At 42.4% G+C, this 24,750-nt stretch overlaps 1 protein-coding gene across 4 annotated transcripts in view; it reads right to left on the bottom strand.

Moving 5' to 3' along the window:
* Positions 1-17,663, bottom strand: part of rc3h1.S (ring finger and CCCH-type domains 1 S homeolog) — a 50,909-nt gene extending 33,246 nt beyond the window's left edge. For 2 of the 4 annotated variants that reach the window (XM_018260932.2, XM_018260935.2), the window contains exon 1: positions 17,448-17,662. The gene's annotated coding sequence lies outside the window, so the exon portion shown is untranslated. Of the gene's footprint in view, positions 1-198; positions 364-17,447 lie in introns of all 4 variants that reach the window. The other 2 variants (XM_018260934.2, XM_018260936.2) reach the window with 2 other exon arrangements.
* Positions 17,664-24,750: the final 7,087 nt, after the last annotated feature.

The raw sequence follows: 24,750 nt of genomic DNA, 5'->3' as shown, positions 1-24,750 counted from the left end.
GCTATGGACAGATATAACATTTTCTTGCTCTCTTATTAGAAACATCAGTGGCCACTTACCTATTTTGTGTTCTTCCATCAATCTGATGGTTCAAAATGGTTAAAGGAACAGAACATCAAAAAAAAAATTAAAAAAAAAAAAACCACCAAGACAAATTAAACTTTAAAATTGCAAAGTCTTTTTTAAGAAATAACTTACCAAAACTCCACTTCTGCTCTCTTCAGAAAAGGCGACATGGCGACCATCCATCTTGCGGCGCTGGATTGCTCCTCACTGGCTATGGACAGCTTGTGAAGCAAGAAGTGAAGGCAGAATAACTTGGACAAGTCCGGAGCTCCAGGTCATGGTGCTGCGGCTGCTCCCCTGTAGATGTGACCATGTTGTGCAATGAATGGCATTGAGAGGAGGCGGAGTTGTCGAGTGACTGCGGATTGGAGTTTGGTTTCCTTGTGCACCGGCAGCAGCACCCCTCCGGGGTGCCATCACATCAGCTGCCTGGTGTCCCGCAAGCAGCAGCAGCACTGGCAGTATGGAGCGTGTAAGGGGGAACGCAATGTACGGACTGTTTCTCAGTGGGGGCATTATCCATAGGACAGGAAAGCACGCAAGTGACCCCGCCAGGCAGCTGATGTGATGGCAACCCGGAGTGAGTGGTGCTGCTGCCGGTGCACAAGGAACACCAAACGCCCGATCCGCAGTCACTCGCCAACTCCTGAAAAGGAGCGGAAGTGGAGTTTTGGTAAGTTATTTCTTATTAAAGACTTTGCAATTTTAAAGTTTAATTTGTCTTGGTGTTTTTTTTTTATGTATACTAACAAATTTTTTTTTTAAAAAAAGTGTTTGGATGTTACTGATCCTTTAAAAAAAAAAAAAAAGAAATAAAGAGCTGCCACCTATGTACTAATTGTATTCCTTACAAACAGTTCTTCCTCATTCTTCTGATGCCTCACGCAGGTTACACCTCCTTTAAAGGCACAGCAAGTTCAAGCAGAAGCTTGATATTGATATTTAATAAACTAACAAACCGTGTGTGGGGGGGGGCTACTGGTTTCAGCAACAGTTCTGTTAACCCCTTACTTAAAACACATGCACTGTACTTAAAAAGATGCAATCTACACCATTCATTGTTTGCCATAATATATCCTATTCTGGTCTACAGTATAACAACAAAGCTGAACTGGGCCCTATGATTCAGGTCAGTGCTGGGGGGGATAACTAAAATGAAAATTGTGAAAGGGAAATTTATTAATACAGTGTCCAAATAGGGTGCATTCCATGGTACCTAGCCCATGGTGACATATCCCTGCAACCAGATACATGTGCAGAATTGCATTTTACTTGCTTTGGGCAATTCATCTACTTATGTGTGTGACGTGCCATTAAATTTGACACCTATGATATCTGCATGCCCATTATTTGGTTTGTAGAATTTATCTACATCCTAAATGTATTTATTAGCATAAAGCCACAATAGAGAACTCAAAGATAAGGTTTCTGGCAGAATTTTTAATTGATAATAAATCTGAGATATTAGGGTCTCCGAGTATTACGTTATAACTCACCACCAGGAGGAGCACGGGGAGCAGACAAAGCGAAAAATCTTTTTGGAGCAAGCACTCAATGAAGGCAAACTTCCACTAGGCAAATAATTCAAAGTGAAGAAAGTTTTTTGTGTCCACAGCCTTACACATTTCGTGTCATGAACACTTAATCATAGGCTTTACAGATCCATGCCTCAAATATTTAAAAACAAGTGCACCAATCAAAACAATGCACTCAAAAAGAGACAAGGATTTAACTTTATCAACAGCCATTAAAACGGACTAGATATTGGTGCACCTTGGTAAGGTTTCTGGATTGGTTGAATTCTTAAAGGGGACCCGTCACCCAAATAAATTATTCAAAATCCTATTTTATCACATTAGTCAAGCAAAATGAACTTTAATTACACTATATAAATTATTTGAATCTTGTTTCCTTCAGTCTGGGAATTCAAAATGATAGCAAGCAGGCAGCAGCCATTTTGTGGACACTGTTTTTAAGGAAAGCCTTGCATCATCTCAGAATCTTGTTTATGCACCAGAACGGGGACCCAATGTCCATCCCCATGCCCTGGCTACAAAATTAAATGGTAAAGAGAATGGGGGAATGTGGGGAGAGCAGCGAAATCTAGGAAGTGCCAAATGGAAAGTGAAAGTAAGTGTCTGCCCCGCCTCTATGCCGGCAGTATAATGCACTTGCGGCGCTTCAACTTACGAAATCGCCTAAAGTTTCCTTGTGAGGAAACTTCAGACGATTTCGGAAATCAATGCGCTGTGAGTGCATTGAGCTGGCATTTTCTCATTCAAGCAGGCGGAAGGCAGGAAGAAGGCAGTTCGGGGAGATTGTCGCCCCGCAGAAGAGGCGATTAGTTGCCAGGCGACTAAATCTCCCCTTAACCTTAGTAGATGCAGTTCTGTATACTCTAATAAATTACTTAATATATTTGTTCCCTACTAAGCATACTCCTTTATTACAGTCAACTATTACAAATGATACATTGGTTGTCGATATTCCTCTGATATGTTGATAAATGTATCAAGTAATGTAGCAAAGTGTAACTGAAAATGGTTAAAAAAGCAAATTTAAAAAAAACTACAGTAGACCGCAAAAAAATCTAGATTGTACACAAATTCCAGAAAACTAAAATGCAGGAAGAAACGAAGCGGGCTGTGATAAATACACAGTTTCCAGTTAAGTAAATATGAGGTTCTATATATTCTTTTATAGGTTCTTATAGAATATTTGATTGAACAAAGGATTTTAATGTATCTAGCTTTCCCAGGTTAGAACTCTGCAATTAAAATATTTGCACTACTGCCCTTATGATTGTAACAAACTGCTCAGTTAATCTTCAGACAAATTATTAAATTACATAATTTGAGTAAGGTTTTTCTATCATCCAAAGTATTCGATTTAAAGTTTTAAAAGTACAAAATATAACAAAACATACATAAAATCACTAGCATTAACGGGGTGGCTTACCTTTAAGTTAACTTTTAGTTTATTATATAATGGCTAATTATAAGCAACTTTTCATTTGGGCTTAACATTTTTTAATAGTTTTTAAATTATCTTCTTCTGCTCTTTTTAGCTTTCAAATGGGGGACACTGACCCCATCTAAAAATGCTTTGTATGGCTACTTTTTAATAGACATCCTTCTATTCAGGCCCTGTCCTATTTACATTTCAGTTTATTGTTCAAATCAATGCATTTGGACCCAAGCAAACAGATTGCTGAAATTGCAAACTGAAGAGCTGTTGAACAAAAAACACACATAATAGAAAAATGAAAACCAACTGCAAACTGTCTCGGCATATCACTCTCTATATCATACTAAAAGTTAAATTAAATCTGTTTAGCTCATCTTCTTTTGCGCACCTGTGATTTGTGACTTTGCATAGAATACCTCAGTTGAAGTATGAAGTGCGGCATTTGGGTGATAACATACCATTACAAATTCCATAATCCTTTAACAAAGGTTTCTAGCTATAGTTTAAGAAGTAGTTTTAATTTAAATGCATCATTTATCATATTTCTCAAAGAAGCATTTTGGAAAATGTGTCTATGTGGTGTGAAGATGCAGGATACAGCCACGGACTACTTTTCTGAAAAGCAAAAGGAAACTCCTGGTTACGACACACAGTTGCTATTACTGCATAATAATATGCCAGCATAAAGGTTTGAGCCATAACGACTCATAGGTACCATACAAAAGAAAGTTGCCATTTATGATATAGATAGCAAATCACATTATTTTTCATTATTACAGGAGACAAAATGCAATCATACCACCAAGTCTAAAATTTACATAGGATACAGTGTTAGAAATGACGACTTGCAGCAGATCACAAAAATCATGAAAGACTACTAGGAAGCTTGGAATAGATTTGTTAAAGCAACCAAACAAGGAGCCTGACTCACAGCAGATAGTGTGGAGTTAAATCAGCAACAAAACCTTTTTTTGTGGGACTGCATCGGAAAAAAATTCACTAGGTTAAAGACTGCTGAGAACACGGTGTTCATAAAGGATCCCCTTTTTGAGGTGTTAGAATCATTTTGTTTAAGTTTGTTCACAGGAAACCTAGAAGGACTATCTTAAAATATCTCCTTCATTGTAACTTTAAAGGGATTTGGTCATGATTTTTATGGTGTTTTATTCTAAATTACACTGTTTACATTGCAAATAATTCACTTTACCGTGTAAAATTTCATTCCAAACAAGTGTTTTTTTTTTTTTTAGTTGTGATATTGGTGTGTAGGCAGCCATGTCAGGTCATTTGGCATGGTCTTTTTCTTTCAGAAAGAGCCAGCACTTCGGGATGGAACTGCTTTCAGGCAGGCTGTTTCTCCTACTCAATGTAACTGAAAGAGTCGCAGTGGGACATGGATTTTAACTATTGAGTGCTGTTCTTATATCTATCAGGGAGCTGTTATCTGGTTACCTTCCCATTGTTCTGCTGATGGGCTGCTGGGGGGAGAAGGGAGGGGAGGTGATGTCACTCCAACTTGCAGTGAAGCAGTAAAGCGTGACTGGAATTCAGAGCACAAGTCACATGACTGGGGGCACCTGGAAAAATGACAAGTCTAGCCCCATGTCAGATTTCAAAATTAAATATAAAGAAATCCGTTTGCTCTTTTGAAAAACATTGTAAAAACATTTTGAAAGACTCAAATGTGATTTTCTTACCCATTATTATTTTAACTTACTAGTGAAATGTACACTTGAGCCCTGTCTAGACATGTCTTAATGGAATGTAAGGGCTGAGAGACAGAGTTGACAATTCCCCATAAATGTCCCAGTTTTCTTGCTGTGTGTCATGGCTGGCTAATGGGCTGCCAATCCTCTGATTCACTAACACGATATTCAAAAAAGGGGAAAAACACTGCTTATTCACTGGGCCTGCACATGAAGCACCAATTCTTTATTAACACCATCCTCTACAACTGAGCAAATTATTTAAATAGGGCGGCATTTGTGCTATGTGGTACACTCTACACAGCTGCTATAACATGGAAAGCAACATATTTTCTTGTGCTGTTCTTACAACCCATAAAGATAATAATGTTTCAGTAACAGTGGCAAGGCTAATCATTTGACCCAGCACTAACAGTCACTTTGCATGCATGCCTCGCATAAGTGAGGTGAAACTGCTCATGCACATGTGGTAATTTGGAAGCTTGTGGTAAGATCCAATAAGGTTGTCTATACAACGGTCTATGAGTCAAAAGGATGAAGAGCAGATGAGAGGGCACACAGATTATCCACATCTTTCTACTTATTTTGATTACTGTTCCAGTAATAATATGAAAGAGTTATGTACTATATTGTAGGCTTGAGTGTGGCAGACTTTAGGCTATTGTTACAGAGGCTTCTGGAAGGCCTTAAGGTGGCCATAGACGTAACAATTACGATCTTTCTTGGAAAAGATCTTTCCAAGAAAGATCGTTCATTTCAATACACACGTGTAGAGCTGAATCGTCAGATATACAGGTAGATATACGGGAAGAAACAATAGAATTCTACCTGTATCTGACGATTCAGCACTAACAATGCCCGATGTTTGGGTCCCTTCAAAGGCACCCAATCAAAATTTTCCGTCCAGCCCGATCGATGAGCCGACCGATATCCAAGTCTTCTGCAGATATCGGTCGGCTCTTTTTCCACCATACACGCAACGAATATCGGATGAAAATTCGTTTTCTACGATGTTATCTGTGCGTCTATGGCCACCATTAGGCTATTGTCATAGAGGCTAAAAACATCAGGCAGAAGATAGTAGTAGACAAAACCTACTGTATATCTGTAACCACTTCTCAAAGTACACCAAAAACAGTTTAGTTGGCAGCTAATATTGTCCCTCCTGATCTGTAAGACACTGTAAATATGTCAGTGCTATATAAACAGTTAGAAGTGCTCAGATAAGCCTTAGGCTGGGACCACATGAAAGGGGATCTCAGCTTGGGGCCTCAGCCCCAGTATCGCCTGTTTCTTGCTCTGCCTGTACATAGAAGCATGGTCTCCGCTCTGGCACCAGGGCTTTGGAGTCGACTTGACTCAACATGACCAGGGGCATCTGGGAAATTGACAAAATGTCTAGCCCCATGTCAGCTTTCAAAATTGAATATAAAAAAATCTGTTTGCTCTTTTGAGAAATGGATTTCAGTGCAGAAGTCTGCTGGAGTAGCACTATTAACTGATGCGTTTTGAAAAAAACATGTTTTCTGATGACAGGATCCCTTTAAAATGCTATTATTTTTTGATGCTACTGTTTCTAATGAATTTTCCATGTTGAGTAAAAGGTTAATCTAATGACATATAAGGCATGCTTTCACTGCCAAAGCTAAAAAATATAAAATAACATCCTGTGGAAATTCTAAAAAAATCAAAGTTAAAACATAAACCAAAAACAATTGGAAAACCTAAAAATAGCTTTTATATTAATTGAACCTTGTGTATAGCTGTAGAATAGCTGTTAAATACAATCAGAAATTGACTGAAGTATTGTTCTTAGAAACAGAATTGCTTCTGCCATATTCTCCTTCATTGAAACTCTCTGCACCTAAAATTGTTTCCGACTGCACAGCGCAGTCTGGCACAGCCAAAAAAAATTGAGTTTGCATTTTATAGTCGTTATCCACTACATCTGCCTGTGTCCGAGCACAGACAATGCTTCCAGGTGTAGGCACATCAACCAAAACAACAGCAGCACAGGAGTGGATTCTCAGCCTGTGTTTCCCTGCAGGTAAATAAGCACCTAGTGTTGCTCTAGCTTTAGGCATTGCGTTTTCCACAGATTACTATAGCAGAGTTGCAAGGCAGAGTTGGTTGTTTGACCTCTGTTTTTTCTGCCTGCAGCAGTTAAAAGGATTGATCAGGACTAAATATTGTGACATATGCAAAATGATTTGGCTAAAAACCAGAAACACACAAAGCAAACAGCCCCCCACACTTAGATAGATATATACACTATATAGGAAGTGAATGAAGGAGCACTCCACTGCAGATGCTTCTACTAGCACTGAACTATTGTGATCCCTGGCAACAGTCCATCCTTACAGCCAGGTCCGGACTGAGAATTAAAATAGGCAGTCATTTCATGTACACAGAGGTCCAATCAGCCCCCACCAACCCACTTAATACTGACTTTCTATGGCAACTTATAGTAGCCCCTCTGCCATTTGCTAGAACCCACAGATTGCCAGTCCGGGCCTGCTTACAGCACCAATCTACACACAGTTTCTACCACTGCACTCCAACAATTATGGACAAAACAGACCTATTCTTCTCCATGCCTCGAGACAATGTTTTGACCACCTCTTTTCTACACTGGAGGGCAGTCAATACACCTTTTGTGCCATAGTCAGAGGAAAAACAGTGGTGAATGTGCATTGCTTTATACTTGGGCTATGCTACACAAGCCTAGGGCCAGATGCAGTTTCAGGCGATCTTAGGCTAACATCAAAATGAGCACTTTTCGAATGGCATGCTCCAGCAAGCTGAAAAATGCCCATGACTGCTTCCTTGAGACTTAAATGGGGGGGGGGGGTGATCGCTTTAATTCCCAAAAATACTCATATTTGTGTTTTCTTTTTTTTTTTAAAAGTTTTTATTTTCAGGTTTTCAACAGAAGAGAAAAAGAGAAGAGAAAGATAGAGAGAGAAGGGAGAAGAGAGGAGAGCGAAGGCAATGGGAGCAGGTCAAGCTAACATGTCTAGCAATCAGGAACAGCACAGTTCAACAATTCACATTTCTCAGCAGATTAACCGGGTTTTCTCTGTAGGCCAGCCACAAGCCCCATATATTGGTAAATTTGTCCGGACAGCCTCGGGAGAGGTATGTCAGTTTCTGGTTAGACAGGGAGCTATTAACTAGATTCAGCCAGAACAGTAGAGACGGAGGGGCAGTAGCTTTCCAATTCAGTAGAATGGCCTTCTTAGCGAAGTAGAAAAGTTGGAGATAGCAGCTTTTGGAGCAGCGGTCCAGATCCAGGTCCTCAAATATGCCAAGTAGACAAACCAGTGGGGACACAACACGGGGCATGGCTACTGCTTCAGAGCAATAAAACACAATGTCCTTCCAAAATTTCTGAATGGTGGGACAATACCAAAATACATGCATATATGATCCAACATCACCCCCACATCTAAAGCAAACATCAGACACATTAGGGAACATTTTACTCAGCCTATAGGGAGTCAGATAGACCCGGTTTAGGAACTTCAACTGAATGTACCGATCCCTCACAGGTATAGTAATCTCAGGGATCTGCCTGAGGCTGTCCTCCCACATGTCATCGGACAGTTCAGGAATATCCCTTTTCCATTTACCCAGGACGGAAATTAGTGGATCAGGGGAGGCCAACCCTAGCAGTGTGTACGAATGGGAGAGAGGCTTGGTTAGGCCCTCTTTACGTAAATATTTTTCTATAGCAGTGTCTGATATGTGCAATGGCCTCTCAGGGAATTGGGAGCGAAAGGCATGGGAAAGCTGGAGGTACCTGAAATACATACCCTGGGGCAGATGAAATTCTTCCTTCAGAGCTTGGAATGACTTTAAGTCCCCTTCCCTAATTACATCCTGTAAATGTTTGACACCACATGCAGCCCAATGAGAGACATCCGGAATAGTGAGAAACTGAGGAAGACAGCTGTTACCCCAGAGAGGTGTCCACTTGGACCATGTTGGTCGAGACCCATGTGCCAGTTTGAGTGCTTTTTGGTAAGCCGCCAGTACTGTTCGCATGGGGGTCGTGGTAGCGTGTCTAATAGAAGGTCCCCTATAAAGGAGGTGTGCTAGGGCTTCCAATGACCCCACAATGTTGGCTTCTAGGATTGTAGCGGTGTTGTCCCGACAGGGAACCAGCCACCAGTGCGAGTATGTCAACTGGCTCGCAAGAAAATATAGCTTAAGGTTGGGAAGGGCTAGTCCTCCTCTAGCGACTGGGGCTTGTAGGGTTTTAAAACTTAAACGGGGACGATCCCCAGCCCAGACAAGTCTCCTAATAAGCCTATCCGCATATTTAAACCACTGGGATCTGGGTGTAATGGGGGAGTTGTGGAGGGCGTACAAGAATTTGGGGAGGAAAACCATTTTAAAAAGGTTCACTCTGCCAGGGAGGGTAAGGGGTAGTTGCGTCCATACATCAATTTTGTCGGCCAGCGCCTTGGTTAATGGGGACAAGTTGGCCTCCTCAAAACCCCTGCAATCCTTCGTTATGGTGATCCCTAAATATTTAAAGGACTGTACCACCCTAAGGCGGCCAATGCTAGCAGCAAATTCAGCAGGGAGGGGATCTATAGGAAAAATCACAGACTTCTCTCGGTTGACCTTTAAGCCAGAAAACCTCCCAAAGTCATCAATGAGGTCTAAGGCAGCATGGAAGGCTCCTCTAGGATTAGCCAAATACAATAACATGTCGTCTGCGTAAAGGGAGACCTTTTCCTCAAGTCTGCCTATTTGCAACCCAGTTACAGTCGGGGAGTCCCTAATCTGTATTGCAAGTGGCTCAATTGCAAGTGCAAAGAGCAGGGGTGAGAGGGGGCAGCCCTGCCTAGTTCCCCGTTCCAGCTGTATGGCATCAGAGAGGTTGCCATTAACCATTACTCTAGCCTGAGGCTTTAGGTACAAAGCCTTTACCCAGGAGATGTAACGAGGACCGATACCGAAGTGTCGGAGGACTTCCCAAAGATAGGCCCAAGAGACCGTGTCAAATGCTTTCGCAGTATCAAGGGACACGACTAGCCTACTCCCTGCGTTGTCATGGGGGGCATCAAGGTTATTAAAAAGGCGCCTGATATTTATATCCGTGGCATTGTTTGGCATAAAACCTGTCTGGTCTGGGTGGACTATCCCCCGCACCACTCTCTTAAGCCTATTGGCCAGCACCTTAGCAAAGATCTTAACATCACAGTTGAGGAGCGAGATGGGGCGGTAAGAGTCACAAAGGTCCGGGGACTTGCCTTCCTTATGAATGAGGGTGACATGCGCCATATAGCACGTATCGGGGAGTGGGCATGTCTCAGAGGCGTTGTTCAGGATGGGCTGAAGCTGGGGGGTAAGGATTTGGACGTGCGCCTTGTACCACTCAGCTGGTAGGCCATCCGGCCCTGGGCACCGGCCGGACGGCATGGCCGCTACAGCTGCCCCTATCTCATCCTCCGTGATATCAGAATCTAGAAAGAGCCGCATGTCCATGGGGATGGATGGAAAGTCTATTTTCCCCAGATACTCCGAAAGCAACTGGTCAGGCAGAGGAGGAACTGCAGCATACGTTCCCTGAAAGTACTCCCCAAATCTCTTAGTGACTTGGGCCTTATCAGTGAGAAGAACCCCAGATTGATCTCTAACTCCTGCTATCGCTAAGTGGGGGGTGTCATCTTTGGCCAGAATGGCGAGAAGTTTCCCATTTTTGTCTCCCTGGCTGAACCATGCCGCTGACCGGTATAATTCTTTTTGGGAATATTTGTCTATGTGTATCAGGTCTACATCCCGTTGTGCAGCTACCATACCCTGTTTAGCTTCATCACTGGGGCTAGCGGCTAGAGCCCGTTCCGCCTCACCTAACTTAACTTTAGCCACTGACAAGTCCGCCTCAACCTCCCTCCTGGCTGCAGAGATCAGTGGGGTGTACTGGCCTCGAGTATGTGCCTTGCAGGCGTCCCAAACTGATTGGTCAGGGGCTGTGTGCGCATTAATCTCCCAATAACTTTGTAGCTGGGCGACATATCTATCTTTTACCCTAGGGTTGGAGACCCACTTTGTGGGAAGGCGCCAGGTGCGGGCATGGGCGGTCTCACCAGTCTCAATAGTCAGCAGTACAGGGGAGTGGTCAGAGCATACCCGGGTGCCAAAGTGAATATTCGATACCATTGCCAGAAGGTCTGACGTGGTCAGAATGAGATCAATTCTAGATAGGGCAGAAGTAGCAACTGAGTAGCAGGTATATTGTCGGAGGTGTGGATATTTCCACCTCCACACGTCTACATAGTGCGCGGAATCTAGCCAGTTTCCAAACACCTGGGAGTCATTGACACTTGGCTTTAGCCTATCCAGGCCAGGGTCGGGTACCATATTAAAGTCCCCTCCCCAAATAGTAGGATAGGGTCCAAGGGTGGCCACTTTTTGGAGAATTTCATTGAGTAGAGTAGTGTCTGCAGGGGGGGGGATATAAACAGTCACTAAAATGTACAGCAGGCAATTCAGCCTGCATTTAACAATAACATATCTACCCATCCGATCAGTGATCACCCGTTCTAGCACAAAATTAAGGGATTTCCTAATTAAGACCGCCACACCTCTTGAGTAGGTAGAGTATTCCGAGTGATATACAGCTGCTACCCAGTTACGTTTCAAAGCTAGCACTCGCTGACCTATAAGATGCGTTTCTTGAAGCAGTACTATGTCTGCTCCAGATTTCCGAAGCTGGCCCATCACTACAGAGCGCTTTATCTTATTATTTAGCCCCCGGGTATTCCAGGACAACACCGTGAATTTCACAGACATAATTTACTGTATAAAGTAACCCAGCACCGGTGGGGGGTCCCCATCCGGGAGCCGCTACCCAAAGGCCCGTAGCTTCATGTAAAGTGTGGCAAACAGCCATAGGTTTCAGGCCCAGGGCAGGTCGCCCCCACGGTGCGTGCACATCATAGCATTCACCTATAGAAGACCTAAGCACGACTATCATTACCTGCTCCCAGAAAAGAGAAAGAAGAGAGAAAGGAGAAAGCAAAAAAAAATACATACATATCACCCACATTAACCCCCCACCCCGCATCCCCCCCCCAACTTGGGGATACCTGTATCCCATAACAGAAGAAAATTCCAACTCAGAACGTGGTCAAAGCAGTTCCAGTCTCTAGTCCTTCGTCGAACAAGGGCGTTACAACTAGAGAAAAGGCCTCTAGGTGCTCTCATTATAACAGGCTCCATAAAAGCCGGGGTAAAGCAGAGTAAAAGGCCGCAACGGCTGTATCGTGTGCTAGAAAGGGGAGGCAATAAACTAGGAGGCCTTCGGAACGTACAGCAGGCCGTTCAACTGGGACAGTATCCCATCCGGAAAGCAGGAGAATGACGGATCCCTGGGTCCCGGGGTCAGCTTAGGTAGAGCCTGCGGCGTGGATGCAGCAAGAGGGCAGAGATCCAGGTTCCAATCACTGCAAACAGTGCAGAAGGGGCTAGCCGCACCAGGATCCGCTGCCAGCGACAGTGTCGCAGCCCCGTGCGGTGGAAATGGGCCCCGCAGGATACCCCCGTGAGAGAGGGAAACTCTATGCACATCCGGATGGAAAGTAGGGGTAGAAAACCAAGGACAGCAGTGAGGCCAACGCAGCCATGTCATAATGAAACAGGTACTCACGGATCTCTAGGCGGGCGGTTCCCACCGGGCCTGGCTTCCAGCCACTCCTGGGCACCCGCTGGGTGGTCAAAGAAAAGGGATCTGTCACCCTCCAGCACTTTCAGCTTGGCCGGGAACAGCATTGCGTATTTGAGGCCCAGATCCCTCAGCTTCCTTTTGACTTCAATAAAGGAGCCTCTTTTTTTCTGCACTGCGGCGGAGAAGTCAGGGTACAGCGATATACGGGCCCCCGAGTAATAGAGGGATTCCCTGTTGCGAGCCTCCCTAAGGGCCGCGTCCCGGTCCCTGTAATTCAGTAGCTTAATCAGGAAAGGGCGTGGTGGCGCTCCTGGTGGGCCAGGCCTAGTAGGGACACGGTGCGCCCTTTCCACCACAAAGTGTGCCGAGAAGGTAGCCGGGCCTAGGAGATCCCTGAGCCAGGCCTCCGCAAATTGTTCAGGGTTGGACCCTTCGCTCCGCTCCGGCAGGCCCACCACTCTAACATTAGACCTGCGCAGCCTGTTCTCCATGTCATCAAGGCGGTCTGTGTTGGCCTGTACCTGGCGGCGCAGAAGCCTCAGATCCTCTGGCAGAGAGGCAGTGCGGTCTTCTAAATCACCGATTCTGTTTTCGGCCCTGCCGGTGCGCTCGCGGACATTTTGTAAGTCCTGTTTAATCAGGGAGAGATCCACCCGCAGCTCTTCTATCTTGCAGGTAAAGGTGGTAGTCAGGGTGGTTTGACATTGCAGAATAGCCGTCATTAGATCAGACGGTGTAGGTGCTGGCTGCGGGTCTACCTCTATTGCTTCTGCGTCAGATGGCTGATCTGGTGAGGGTTGTTGCGCGGGACTTCGCGAGGGCCCACCGCCATCTTGGGCCTGCTGCCGCGCGAACTGTTCCAACTTGGAAGCGGCCTCTGAGCGCACCTTCTGGGTATTTTTCCCCATATCCTCGTCTGGGCAGACCAAATCGTGTTGGGGAGAGAAAATGAGCCTTTTGCAGCTTTTCAGAGTAGCTTAAAGTAAAGTTCAGGATGTAGAAAGTACAGAGCACCTAGCGCGCACGTCTTGCTAGGTTGCCATCCAGACCACGCCCCCTCTCATATTTGTGTTTTCAAGTGGAAAAGGGGTCACGCCAGGATTCTCAAATAAAATTAAAAAAAAAAAAAAAAAAAGATACAGGTATGGGATACGTTATCAGGAAACCGGTTTTCCAGATCCAAATTACAGAAAGGCTATATTTCATGGACCTTTTTATAATCAAATAATCCAGATTTTTTTTCTGTAATAAAACAGTAGCTTGTACTTGATCAAAACGAAGATATTAGTCCTAATTTGAAGCAAAACCAGGTTATTGGATTTATTTAATGTTTACATAATTTTCTAGTAGATTTACGGTATGAAAATCCAAACTGTAGAAAGATCCGTTATCCGTAAGTGCCAAGGTCCTGAGCATTCTGGATAACAGGTGTCATACCTGTATATGCTGTGTACATAAGCATTCAGTAGGAATGCTATTTGTAGCAATTATAAGTGTTTACATTTATATGATTTTTGCCTATTTTTTCAACCAGATTTCCTCCAGGCTGCTAAGGTTTGTATGAAGATGTTGGTGCATTTTCAAACAGTACTACAGTTAGTCAAACAGATCAGGATATTAACAGTCAGTATTTAGCATTCATTTACGAGGCTCTACACTATTACTTGCTCCTTGCATCTAGAATCAACAGGTTTGATAATTGAGACAGTCATCCCATCAAGACTAACCCTAACAACCCTGATCAAAAATACCCGGAAGAATTTAATTGGTACATCCATTCGGCAAAAGGGTTAAGGCTAATGCCAGATATGGTGGATTTCAGCATGGAAATGCCCAAGAAAGCATTTTAGCACAGAAATTTGTTTCAACAAACAGGCCAACAATGTGCCTATAGATGCAGTAACATCATGGAGCATTCATTTGCAAACAAGAAACAGCCAATACCCTAAAAGCTGCAATAAACTTAAGTGTGCGGAATGAATACTGTGGCCAACAGTAGATTTTACATTTCTGTACATTCTAACAAACAATAGCACTTTAAAAAGTTTCAGTTAAAAAAACAGTTTCAGTGCATAATGTTATTCAGTGAAATGAAAGAAGTTGTCAGCAGTCTGAATACTCTTAAAAGGAACGGTTACTCCTGCAAAATGCAATTCGACAAGCCCACACATCTCACCATATTCTACTGGTTGACTGGAAAGTATTGCTGTATTGACAATTTTTGTCTGTCTGTATCTGCTGCTTTAGCTATATCTGGCGATGCACCTAGAAAGGGTAGAATTTCCCCAATGATCAGCAAGTATCAAACGATGTCTCAACTAACATTTACCCGTGCAGGCTCAGAACAGTGTCAATCATGGGGAATCCTGCAAAGCATTTTGGAGATTTAGTTACCACATGAAAGTGTCCATCTGAGCTAGAGGAGATACTTTAACACTGCATTCAAAAGTTAAGACGTCACTAAAAAAATCCATACAGTCCCTTTCAATCATGAAAGTTTAAAAGACTTCTTTCTCTGGTGAATGCAACAAATACCCAGTTGCACTCATTTATAGTTGTAAAACTTAATCTATGGCCACATAAGTTCAACGCGGTATCACAGAACTCCTAGATCAGTGATTCCCTATAGCTGGGTTATTAGTTAATAAACTACACACATCTGGTGGCCAGACTATAATAAAACAATTATGTAATTCAAATATATCAATGAAGCGCTTAAAGGACAATAAAGATATTTGGGGGGGTCCACATTTGGCCGTTAGGACTGTGGTTGGATAGACTTGATCTAGGTGTTGACTATAGTTGTGAGCTTCTCCATGTCAAAGCAACTAGTACATACAGGCCTGGGAATTGGATTTGTTTATCACAGATTCCTGTGCATTGCTACTGCAGAATGCCATAGGGTGGCTTAGCTGTGCTTACAAGGAACATCATTGACTTGCATTAAAAAAAATACTGTACTAAATGATTCTGTTTGGCAAATTGATCTATCAGTAAAAAGTACACACAATGCTCAGTCTACAGTGTGTGGTGTGTGTGGTGTGTGGGGTGTGTGGGGTGTGTGGGGTGTGTGGGGTGTGTGGGGTGTGTGTGTGTGTGTGGTGTGTGTGTGTGTGGTGTGTGTGTATATTTATTTTTTTTATTTTTATTTTTTTAACAGGATTTGCACAAAAAGAGAGAAGAAAATGTTATCTGATGAATCAAAACGAAGGTTTATTTAGCCAAATAAACCTTCATTTTGATTCATCAGATAACATTTTTTCTCTCTTTTTGTGCAAATCCTGTAAGTGCCAGAATTTGAATATATATATATATATATATATATATATATATATATATATATATATATATATATATATATATATATATATATCGAAAAACATCTAAAGCAGTAAATGAACCGCACGCACAGGTCTTCTATAAACAAAAAAAAATTGTATTCCAACGTTACGGCTCCTAAACTGGAGCCATCTTCAGGGAATCCCCACATCACAAACAACATCCCCTAAAACAAATATATATATGTATGTATGTATATGTATGTATGCTGGGTCAAGTTTATGATATACAATCTTCAAAAATGGATCCGCACTCCAAACGATTCAATCAAAGTGAAATTTATTAGAACATCACTCACGTGTCCAACGTTACGTTTCGGCCCACATTAGGGGCTTTATCAATGATGTTCTAATAAATTTCACTTTGATTGAATCGTTTGGAGTGCGGATCCATTTTTGAAGATTGTGTATATATGTGTATGTGTATATATATATTTGTTTTAGGGGATGTTGTTTGTGATGTGGGGATTCCCTACATCACAAACACACACACATATCATATGTATATAGGCAAAGCATCGGGCAGAGATTACCACAACCCACAGATTAATAACAGAATTATTGAATTTACAGAAGCACCTCCTGTAAGTAGAAATTGCCACAAGAGGTATGAAATAAAAACAGATGCTGGAGTAGTTGTATTAGACATACCTTATAGTGTGACAGCAGATGCTGCAGCTGAGGGATGTCCAACTTGTAGCTTTACAAAAATGCTTAAAGAGCCACCATATACTGCAGTTCTATATACAGAGTGGGGCATTTAAATCAAAACATAAATGAGGTAAGGCGTCCTCTGTTTGCAAGAGCTTACACTCTAAAAGTCACATGGGAACAGCCACACAACTATCCTGAACCATCCAATATGACAGGACATCAGGCAGCAGCTCCTGTCACCCCTCAGGTGATATATATGCCCAAATGGTCCACATTATGGTTCAAGTGTGCAGGATGGCATCTCTGGAACAGATACTATATTACTGCACCAAGCATAAACATCTTTTGCAATCAAACAAGCTCTTCGTGGTAAACATTTACATATCCCTTGTTTAGCCATTCCATGTAGAAGAGAAAGCCAAGCAGTGCTCAAAATAGATGATGTTTTTACACCATTACTTGCATCATTGCCATCTTCCTCTACATCAGGCCACTGCAGTATCACCAATAAAACACAACAAAGCGTGCTGAAAGGAAATAATGGTAGTGATTTTGTTCCCACCCCCTGGCAAATCAGTGGAGTTTTGTGGGAACACCGGCAGTCATTATGTTACTCCACTGAACCCTGTTCAACTACAACTCTCAGCACCCCGATCACAGAGATTTCAGGAGGTGTTCGGTATTGTAAAACATAAACAACGGGACATTACACCCCTCCCCCATCCATCGTGCCAGTAAGAAGAATAGGAACAGAGAGAGGAGTCGATTACACATCATGACATTAACACACAGCTTGGCTTGGGTGGGGCAGGTGTCGAGTCACATAGCCACCTGTAAACAAGAGCACGAATTCAGCTGCCCTCCAGCCTTCACCTTAGAGGCAGAGACTTGCTCACTGGCCCTGGATACTATCGTTAGGGAGTGGTTCTATGAACAAAAGTCTCTACGCACACAACCATATTATGACTATAGCGGGCGGCTACACCGCGGCCCGTCACCCAACATGGCGGCCATTCCACAAGCTATTGAACTCACCGGTGGTGGGTCTCAGCTGTCCGTATACGGTGCATGTCTAGCAACCGGCGGGGGACTCGCCTGATGGAGAGCTGGGAGCATCGTGTCCTTCCGGCTGCCTTGCTCCTCTTCCTGTCCCCGAACTCCCAGAAGCCTCCTCTGTGCTCGTCCCTCCCCCCACCACTGCCACTTCCTCCTCAAAGCGCCGTTCCTAGTTGGCTCTTCCTGTTTGTCTTTAGCCTCCCATCTTAGCAATGCATAATGCAGGAGGTACACACGCTAAGTGTGAAAAGGAAGTCATTAATTAGCAGACTAACATGGGACAGATAAACACCAAACTGAATGCAATGTCACTTCTGTCTGTGTATACACAGGCACATATAAACAGTAAATGTTTCGCTGCAGTAAATGTAGACAATACACGTGAAAGGACTAGTCAAGTACTGATGCCCCATTTTGGCACCAGGAAAGCGAAAGCCCCCTCCCCGTCACTGTAGCCACAGGCTACTTATCTTCATATAATATAATCTTCATAATATCGTCATATAATAAGCCATGGAAATCTTGTAAATTACATCCTTATAAACGGTGACTAGTGATGTCATCAGTTATAAACGGTGATGTAATTTTTTTCACATAACTCACTAAAAAATGTTTATTATAATAAAGTACCCCTTGTTGTAAAATATGAGGATATTAGAAGTAACCTTGGAGTTCTATGACCAGTATAAAAGCACTGGGCCTTTAGCCTCATGTTTTTATATGGTCATGGAACTCCTCTGTGACTTGAAGTAGAAAAACGCTGGCACTCAAGGCAAGTGAAACGAAGGGTTCCCCCTTGCTCCTCTGTGACTTATAATATCCTTATATTTTACAATAGGGGGTACTTTATTCACTATATTAACCAGATATAGTACACAAGAGTCTGTGCCTGATAAGGCATGCACGCAAATTTTCTTTTAGACCTGCCTCGGTAACTTATAATATCCTTAAGTTTTACAACAAGGGGTACTTAATTATAATACACAAGTCATACCTCCCTATTGTATTAGGAGTTTCCCAGGTTTCCCAGGTTTGAGTGCCTCTCTTGAGAGTTTCTCGTCACCTTGTGGCATTCGCCCAAGATTTTGGCATTTCTCAGTGAATCACAGTGTGCACATGTGCAACAAGCATTCATTGACATCAATGGAGAGTATGAGCATGAGCAATCAATGGCTTCAGGTGAATAAATGCACATGCACAGTGATGAAACCCTAGTTTTTCAGCCTTTTACGGTTTTGTTTAAAACTGGATTAATTACTGTGGACTGTTCGGCATGTAAAAGCAGAGTTCACATAAAAGTCAGTGGGAGCTGTTTATGACAAATTCAAATTCAAGGTATTCAAGTTTTTCTTCTACAATTTTATTCAATAAATTTTTTGTATATTTGTATTTTTTAATAAATAAGAAAACATTTAAAAAATTTAAAGCTTATTCTAATAGAAAAAACCTCTTATATTACACAAATTAAAATTTTGGTAAATAAGGCTCTATGGTTCTCCAGTCTCCCCTGGGATGCACAAGGTTGAAAACTTTTGAATAAAATGATTGAAATGTTACATTTAGTGTTCTTTTCATATAATGGCTATAGTAATTTTCCACTTGAGGAAATAAATAATTCTAGTGCTCATTATTCTTCCTGTTCTTCTAACCACATTCAGACCTTTAGATCAGATTGAACATTGAACCATTGGTCACCTCTTGAATAATCCTTTATTCTTAATTATTCACACTTGTTAGAATCTATAGCTGAAATGTTGTATTAGGAAAGGTCTGCATCCCAGCATTGTGTTATTACAATCAGTACCCGCCCCAGGCCCAGAGCTGTAGTGCTAGGTGAAATTTTATGCACCATGACAGGTGATCTTTATGAGGCGCAGGCAGCCAGGGCCACCATTATTAATCATGGGGACCCCATACCACTTTTATCAGGGCCTTTCCACCAGGTGGTCCCAACTATTAGCCCATTGGTCACATAGGCCCCTGGGTTGAGGGCTCTGGCAATCTGTGGTTTCTGGCAAATGCTAGAGGGGCTGCTATAAGGTGCCATAGAAAGTCAGTATTTAGTGGGCTGGTAGGGGGCTGTTTGGGCCTCTCTGTGGGCTGATTGGGCCTCTGTGTACCTGAAATGCCAGGGCCTATTTTAATTCTCAGTTTGGACCTGGCTCTGCCAACAAGTAACAATGGGTAGTGTGGGTCAAGAAAAACAGAATCTATGCCTGACCCGCCCATCTCTGACATCACAAAAGTGGGTGTGATGGGGCAGGTACGCGGCTTTAAATAGAGGCTGTCATTGTCGGAAGCCGGCACAGCAAGGTCGTTTTAGTCAGAGCCACCTTGGTCATCATCTGCGGAATCGGCCTGAACCCGCCTGACCTGCAGGTCCCACAGGAGTCGGGCTGGCCCGTACATCACTAATATAGGCTCCTCACATGCATGTCTACTCCCCTGACTCACCATAGCCACTCCCTTAATTATGCCAAAACCCTCCTGCACAATACTGTGTGAACCATCAATCATGCTTTTCTCTGCCATGGGGCCCCTGACTGCATTATCCTCTTTACTCCCTTGATGGTGGCTCTGCAGGCTGCTCATGGTTAGTGTTTGAGCCAAATGTCTACCATCATAGGAAACTAAATTTTATTACTCATCCTTTTGACATTTTCTTAGTGTCCATATCTGACGGTGGTCAAGTATAAGTTAATAAACTGTGGGCCTTATATCTTTTCAGCCTGACTGAACACCTATGTTCTGAAGCAAAATCCTATGTGTCTTTTGAACCCTAATTCCCTGGTTATCATCTGGAATCTGCTGCTAGGCTGTGGTGTTCAGTAGCATAAAAGAAGAATGTGTGGGTGTAACCAGTGAAGAGAGGGCAATAAGAGTGACAGGTCTAGAATTGGATTCCAAATAGGCCCTGGCATTTCGAGTACACAGAGGCCCAAACTATCCCACCAACCAGCAGCCCACCATCTCACTAAATAGTTATTTGTGCCTAGGGCACAAAGGTGAAGGGGTGCCAAGCACATACCACTCTGACATTTACCAAAATCCACATGTTGCCAGTCCAGGCCTGAAGGGTGAGTTGTTTATTGAAAGAGATTTCTTATTATCCTATTCAGAAGGGCTCAGCCTATTCTCAGCATGGTAGAGTTTCTATTTGCAGACTATATCAGACTTAAAGTACTTCAGAAGGAGGAGTCATGCATAAATTAAGCCTTCAAGCAACTCACACGGGCCATGATACCCCTGAGGATGAAACAAGGAGGTTAACGAAAGGAGAGAGGCTGGTGAGGCTATGCCAAGTGAGGCACCATAGGAAAATCTGGAAGCCTAGTCAAGCAAGGTCAGGGATAGCAGCAGAGGTTCAGAATGAAAGCAGGCAGAGGTCAGGTCAGGCAGAGTTCTAGACTTAGCCCATGTTCTGGCAGAGTTCTGGACTTCACCCATATTCTGACAGAGTTCTGGACATCACCCATGTACTGTATACATGCACCAGGAAAACAGTGCAAGCAGATTTGCCGAGTGAACCTGCTGAAGCTAACGAGGGAGCATCCATGACCGTGATCAGTAAGTAGTCTTACATACACAAAGCTGCAGGTAGAAGGTTCTTGGATACTTAGACTAGATACCATATAAAGGTATAGTAGCCCAATAACAGATGCTAGCAAGAAAAGTTTCACTGACAGACCCATACAGTAGATGATAATGTTATGGAGAATCATAATTCAAAAATAGAGACAAACAGTTACAAGGAACCACTCAGACTCTGTAAAGGTCCCCATAGACGCGACGATTCTTCTTGCCGAACGACCGATTTTAGGGAAGCCCGACCAATCCTTCGAAATTATCGTGCGGTTAGTGGTATTCGAACGATCGTACATCTTACGATTTTTCGGCCGACATCTGTCGGGAAATTGATCGGCCAGGTCAAAAAATCTTTGTCGGTCCCAGTGCAATCTCTCTATGTTTGCAGGGCCAAGCAGGCAGCTCCCCTTTGTTTTCCTGGTAAATTGGTCTTTTTAGTTGATGGTAGATTCGTACGATCGTACGATCGTTCTGAGTAGATCGTGGTCTCACGATCAGGATCTGATCTTTTAAAAATCTCAACATCTATGGCCAGCTTAAGTGTCACAGGTCAATCCCCCTACAGAGGGAGCAGACCCCCCCCCCCACACACACAACCACTGGGTCTGCTTCCTCTGAGCTTCCACCACTGCTAAGGGCACACAATAAGATAAAAACCTGTTGTATGTTTATTTCATTTAATGTAACTAGAACATAAGCTCTGCTCATAACTGGCTTAAAGGGGAACTATCACGAAAATTTAATCTAAGCTTCATCATATAAGAAACTTTTTAAATTGAAATAAGAAACTTCTAAATACAATCAATTAGAAATTCAACATGGTTTCTGAAATAATCAAGTTTATCTTAACTATCCATCTATCGGCATCTTTCTCTTCATTCTGTCTTCATGCAGCAGTTGGGTGTCAGATGAATAATCCAATATATCTTATAGGGTGCTCCCTTTCCTAGCAGATGAGCTAGAGCTCACTCAAATAACTGATTCCAGTACAAACAAAATCTAACAAAATAACTGCCTTTTGCACAAATTCTGCATTTAGAGAGTCAAGATTTCTGGTGGTTTTAATAGAGTGAGCTTTAATACATCTTCTAGGCAAAAGGAGTCCCCCTATAAGATATAATGGATCTAACTGTCAATGAATATCTGACACCCAACTCCTGAATGAAGAGAGAATGAAGAGAAACAGATGCTGAGAGAGGGATAGTGAACATAAACTTGATTATTTAAGAAACCATGTAGGGTGCCTAATGCTAGCATCTCTGAAGCATCTGTAATATAAAATAGAGAATGAAAATGGAGAGTGTCATGGGGGAACAAGGGTCCAGACTGGGGGGTAAGTGACAGAAGAAGTACATGCTTGGGGCCCCACTTTGTTGTTCCCTAGGCACGTGCCTCTTCTGCCTACCCCTGGTTCCGGCCCTGTTTCAGACACAGACTAAAACCTCTAGGGCTATCAAAGACAAGATTACAGATCGTGCACCATCATTCCTCACACACAACAAGACAGCAGCTGACATTATAACAGATGAATAAAATATAAGACTTACAATGTTTAGAAGGGAACTTGTCCAGTGGATCTATCCAGTTGCTACATTGTATAAGACCCTATCAACCAAATTACAGAACTCAAAAATAAAGGATATTATGTTTAATGGCCAAAGAGTTCAAAACAAGCAAGAATTAAAGAAGGAACACCAACACACACTTTGCCTTTATTAATCTACAAATTAGCCACTGGATGGTACAGAGGATGGCAGACATTGTAGTTCAGCAAGAGCAAACATTAAAGGCCAGGGAGACAGCGATCATGATATTACAGTTTTTCCTTTGTTTTGCATCACTTTACTTTTAAATTCTAATAGACCTTAGATACAGATCATCTTCCTGGAGTTATGTCTAGAGGCACTTATATCATGGCACAGTTGGCAGCATATGCACAATCCTCTCTGAGAGAACCATGTGTAATTCTAAAAGAGCTTCCATACTGGCAGCTACATATCAATCTGCTGAAAAGGCAATTGGCTGAAATGTGAGCAGTATATTTCCATTCTACCTATTATCTCCTGGGATACAGGACTTATCAACCCCAAATAATAATAAATGCATACTAGACATAGGCATGTAAAGTATTTCCTATTCCTTTAATACCCATGTTCTTGGAGAAATAAAACTACCATGTGCTGCAATCAAGGGTATAACTATAGAAGAAGTCAACAGTGTTGCTTTTGAGGGGACCAGTGTAGGGGCTCAGTTGGGCCCTACTTGATGAGAAACTCCAATATACATTGATAAACCAGGTCAACATTTGGAAGTGTTAGGCGACCTTTAGCTTAATTTGCTGTGGCGTCCAGAAATATAATAATAATATTATTGCATCCAGTTATAATTCTGATACCAAAATCAGGTTTTGTATCATTCCTGTTTTTGGAATTCTCCTTAGATCCTCCATTTAAATATGATTTGCTATGTATTCAAAATTTGCTTGTAAAATGTCATGAGCCAAAATGTGTGTAATCAAGAAACAGTTGAGCCATACAAACAATATGACAGATAAGGTGCAGAAAAAAAAAATTAGACCCCCAAAATATGTTTGCATGATATATTTTGTACTAATGCTTAGGTCCAGTCCACTAATGCTGATGTACAGTTTCCCATATACAGTATAACAAACTTATGCTTATCTAACAAAGCCTCCTTCCAATTTACTTTTCAGGTAGGCATTTCTATTCATTTTGGCTCTTGCACTTAAAGAGGAAAACATTTCAATGTATAACAGAGTATTAATTTTCTAGGAAAAAATAAATTCATGCTGCTGTTTTTTTAAATAAATTACTCTGTATCAAAAGGAAAATCTGGCCACCTTTCTCCCCAACCTCTGCTTTACATTAAATTACATTGCCACCTAGTGGCTTAAACAATATAAAAGTGAAAGGAAGAAAAACTCTATCAAGGAAAAAATATATCGTTAGAGAACTTCTCTTTTTCACTTAAGAGCAATAAAAAAAACTATAGTGCGCATATGCAATTATTATTATCCTATTTTTTACATTAATACTGAATATTTAAATGAGTTAATAGAAGGTTAGTTATTTATAGTTATTGTTATAAGTGTTTGGAGAGATTCTATATTTCTTTATTGATGACTTGGGTGCATTAACACAAGCATAGTAAGGTAAGGGTTGCATTCTTTAGGAACAATGATATTGGTTTCACTGTGCCACTGAAGTTTTACGGGAACAGACAAGTAGAACTGAGTAAAAATGTGGCATAACTAGATGTTACTGGGCCCACAGCAAATTTCATTTAGAGCGCGTCACTACGTGCCAGTACGTGTATGTTACTAACACCTTCAGCACACAGGCAGCAGTATAGAGCAAGGGGCAGATCATTTCACTAATGTGCCCAAATATTACCGCTACGGCCAGGTCCGGACTGAGAATTAAAATAGACCCTGGCATTTCAGTTACACAGAGGCCCAATCAGCCCACATAGAGGCCCAACCAGCCTCCACCAGCCCACTAAATACTGACTTTCTATGGCATCTTATAGCAGCCCCTCTGGCATTTGCTAGAACTAACAGATTGCCAGTCCGGGCCTGGCTACGGCTACGCAATACCTTATTTAAATGAGTTAAATGGTGTTAATGGTTCAAAGAATGTCGTGCTAAATGGTCGGCCCCCACAAATTTTCACCTGAC

The sequence above is a fragment of the Xenopus laevis genome, chromosome 4S (assembly GCF_017654675.1).
Source record: "Xenopus laevis strain J_2021 chromosome 4S, Xenopus_laevis_v10.1, whole genome shotgun sequence".
Taxonomy (NCBI): Eukaryota; Metazoa; Chordata; class Amphibia; order Anura; family Pipidae; genus Xenopus; species Xenopus laevis.
This window is presented reverse-complemented; position numbering and strand designations above follow the sequence as displayed.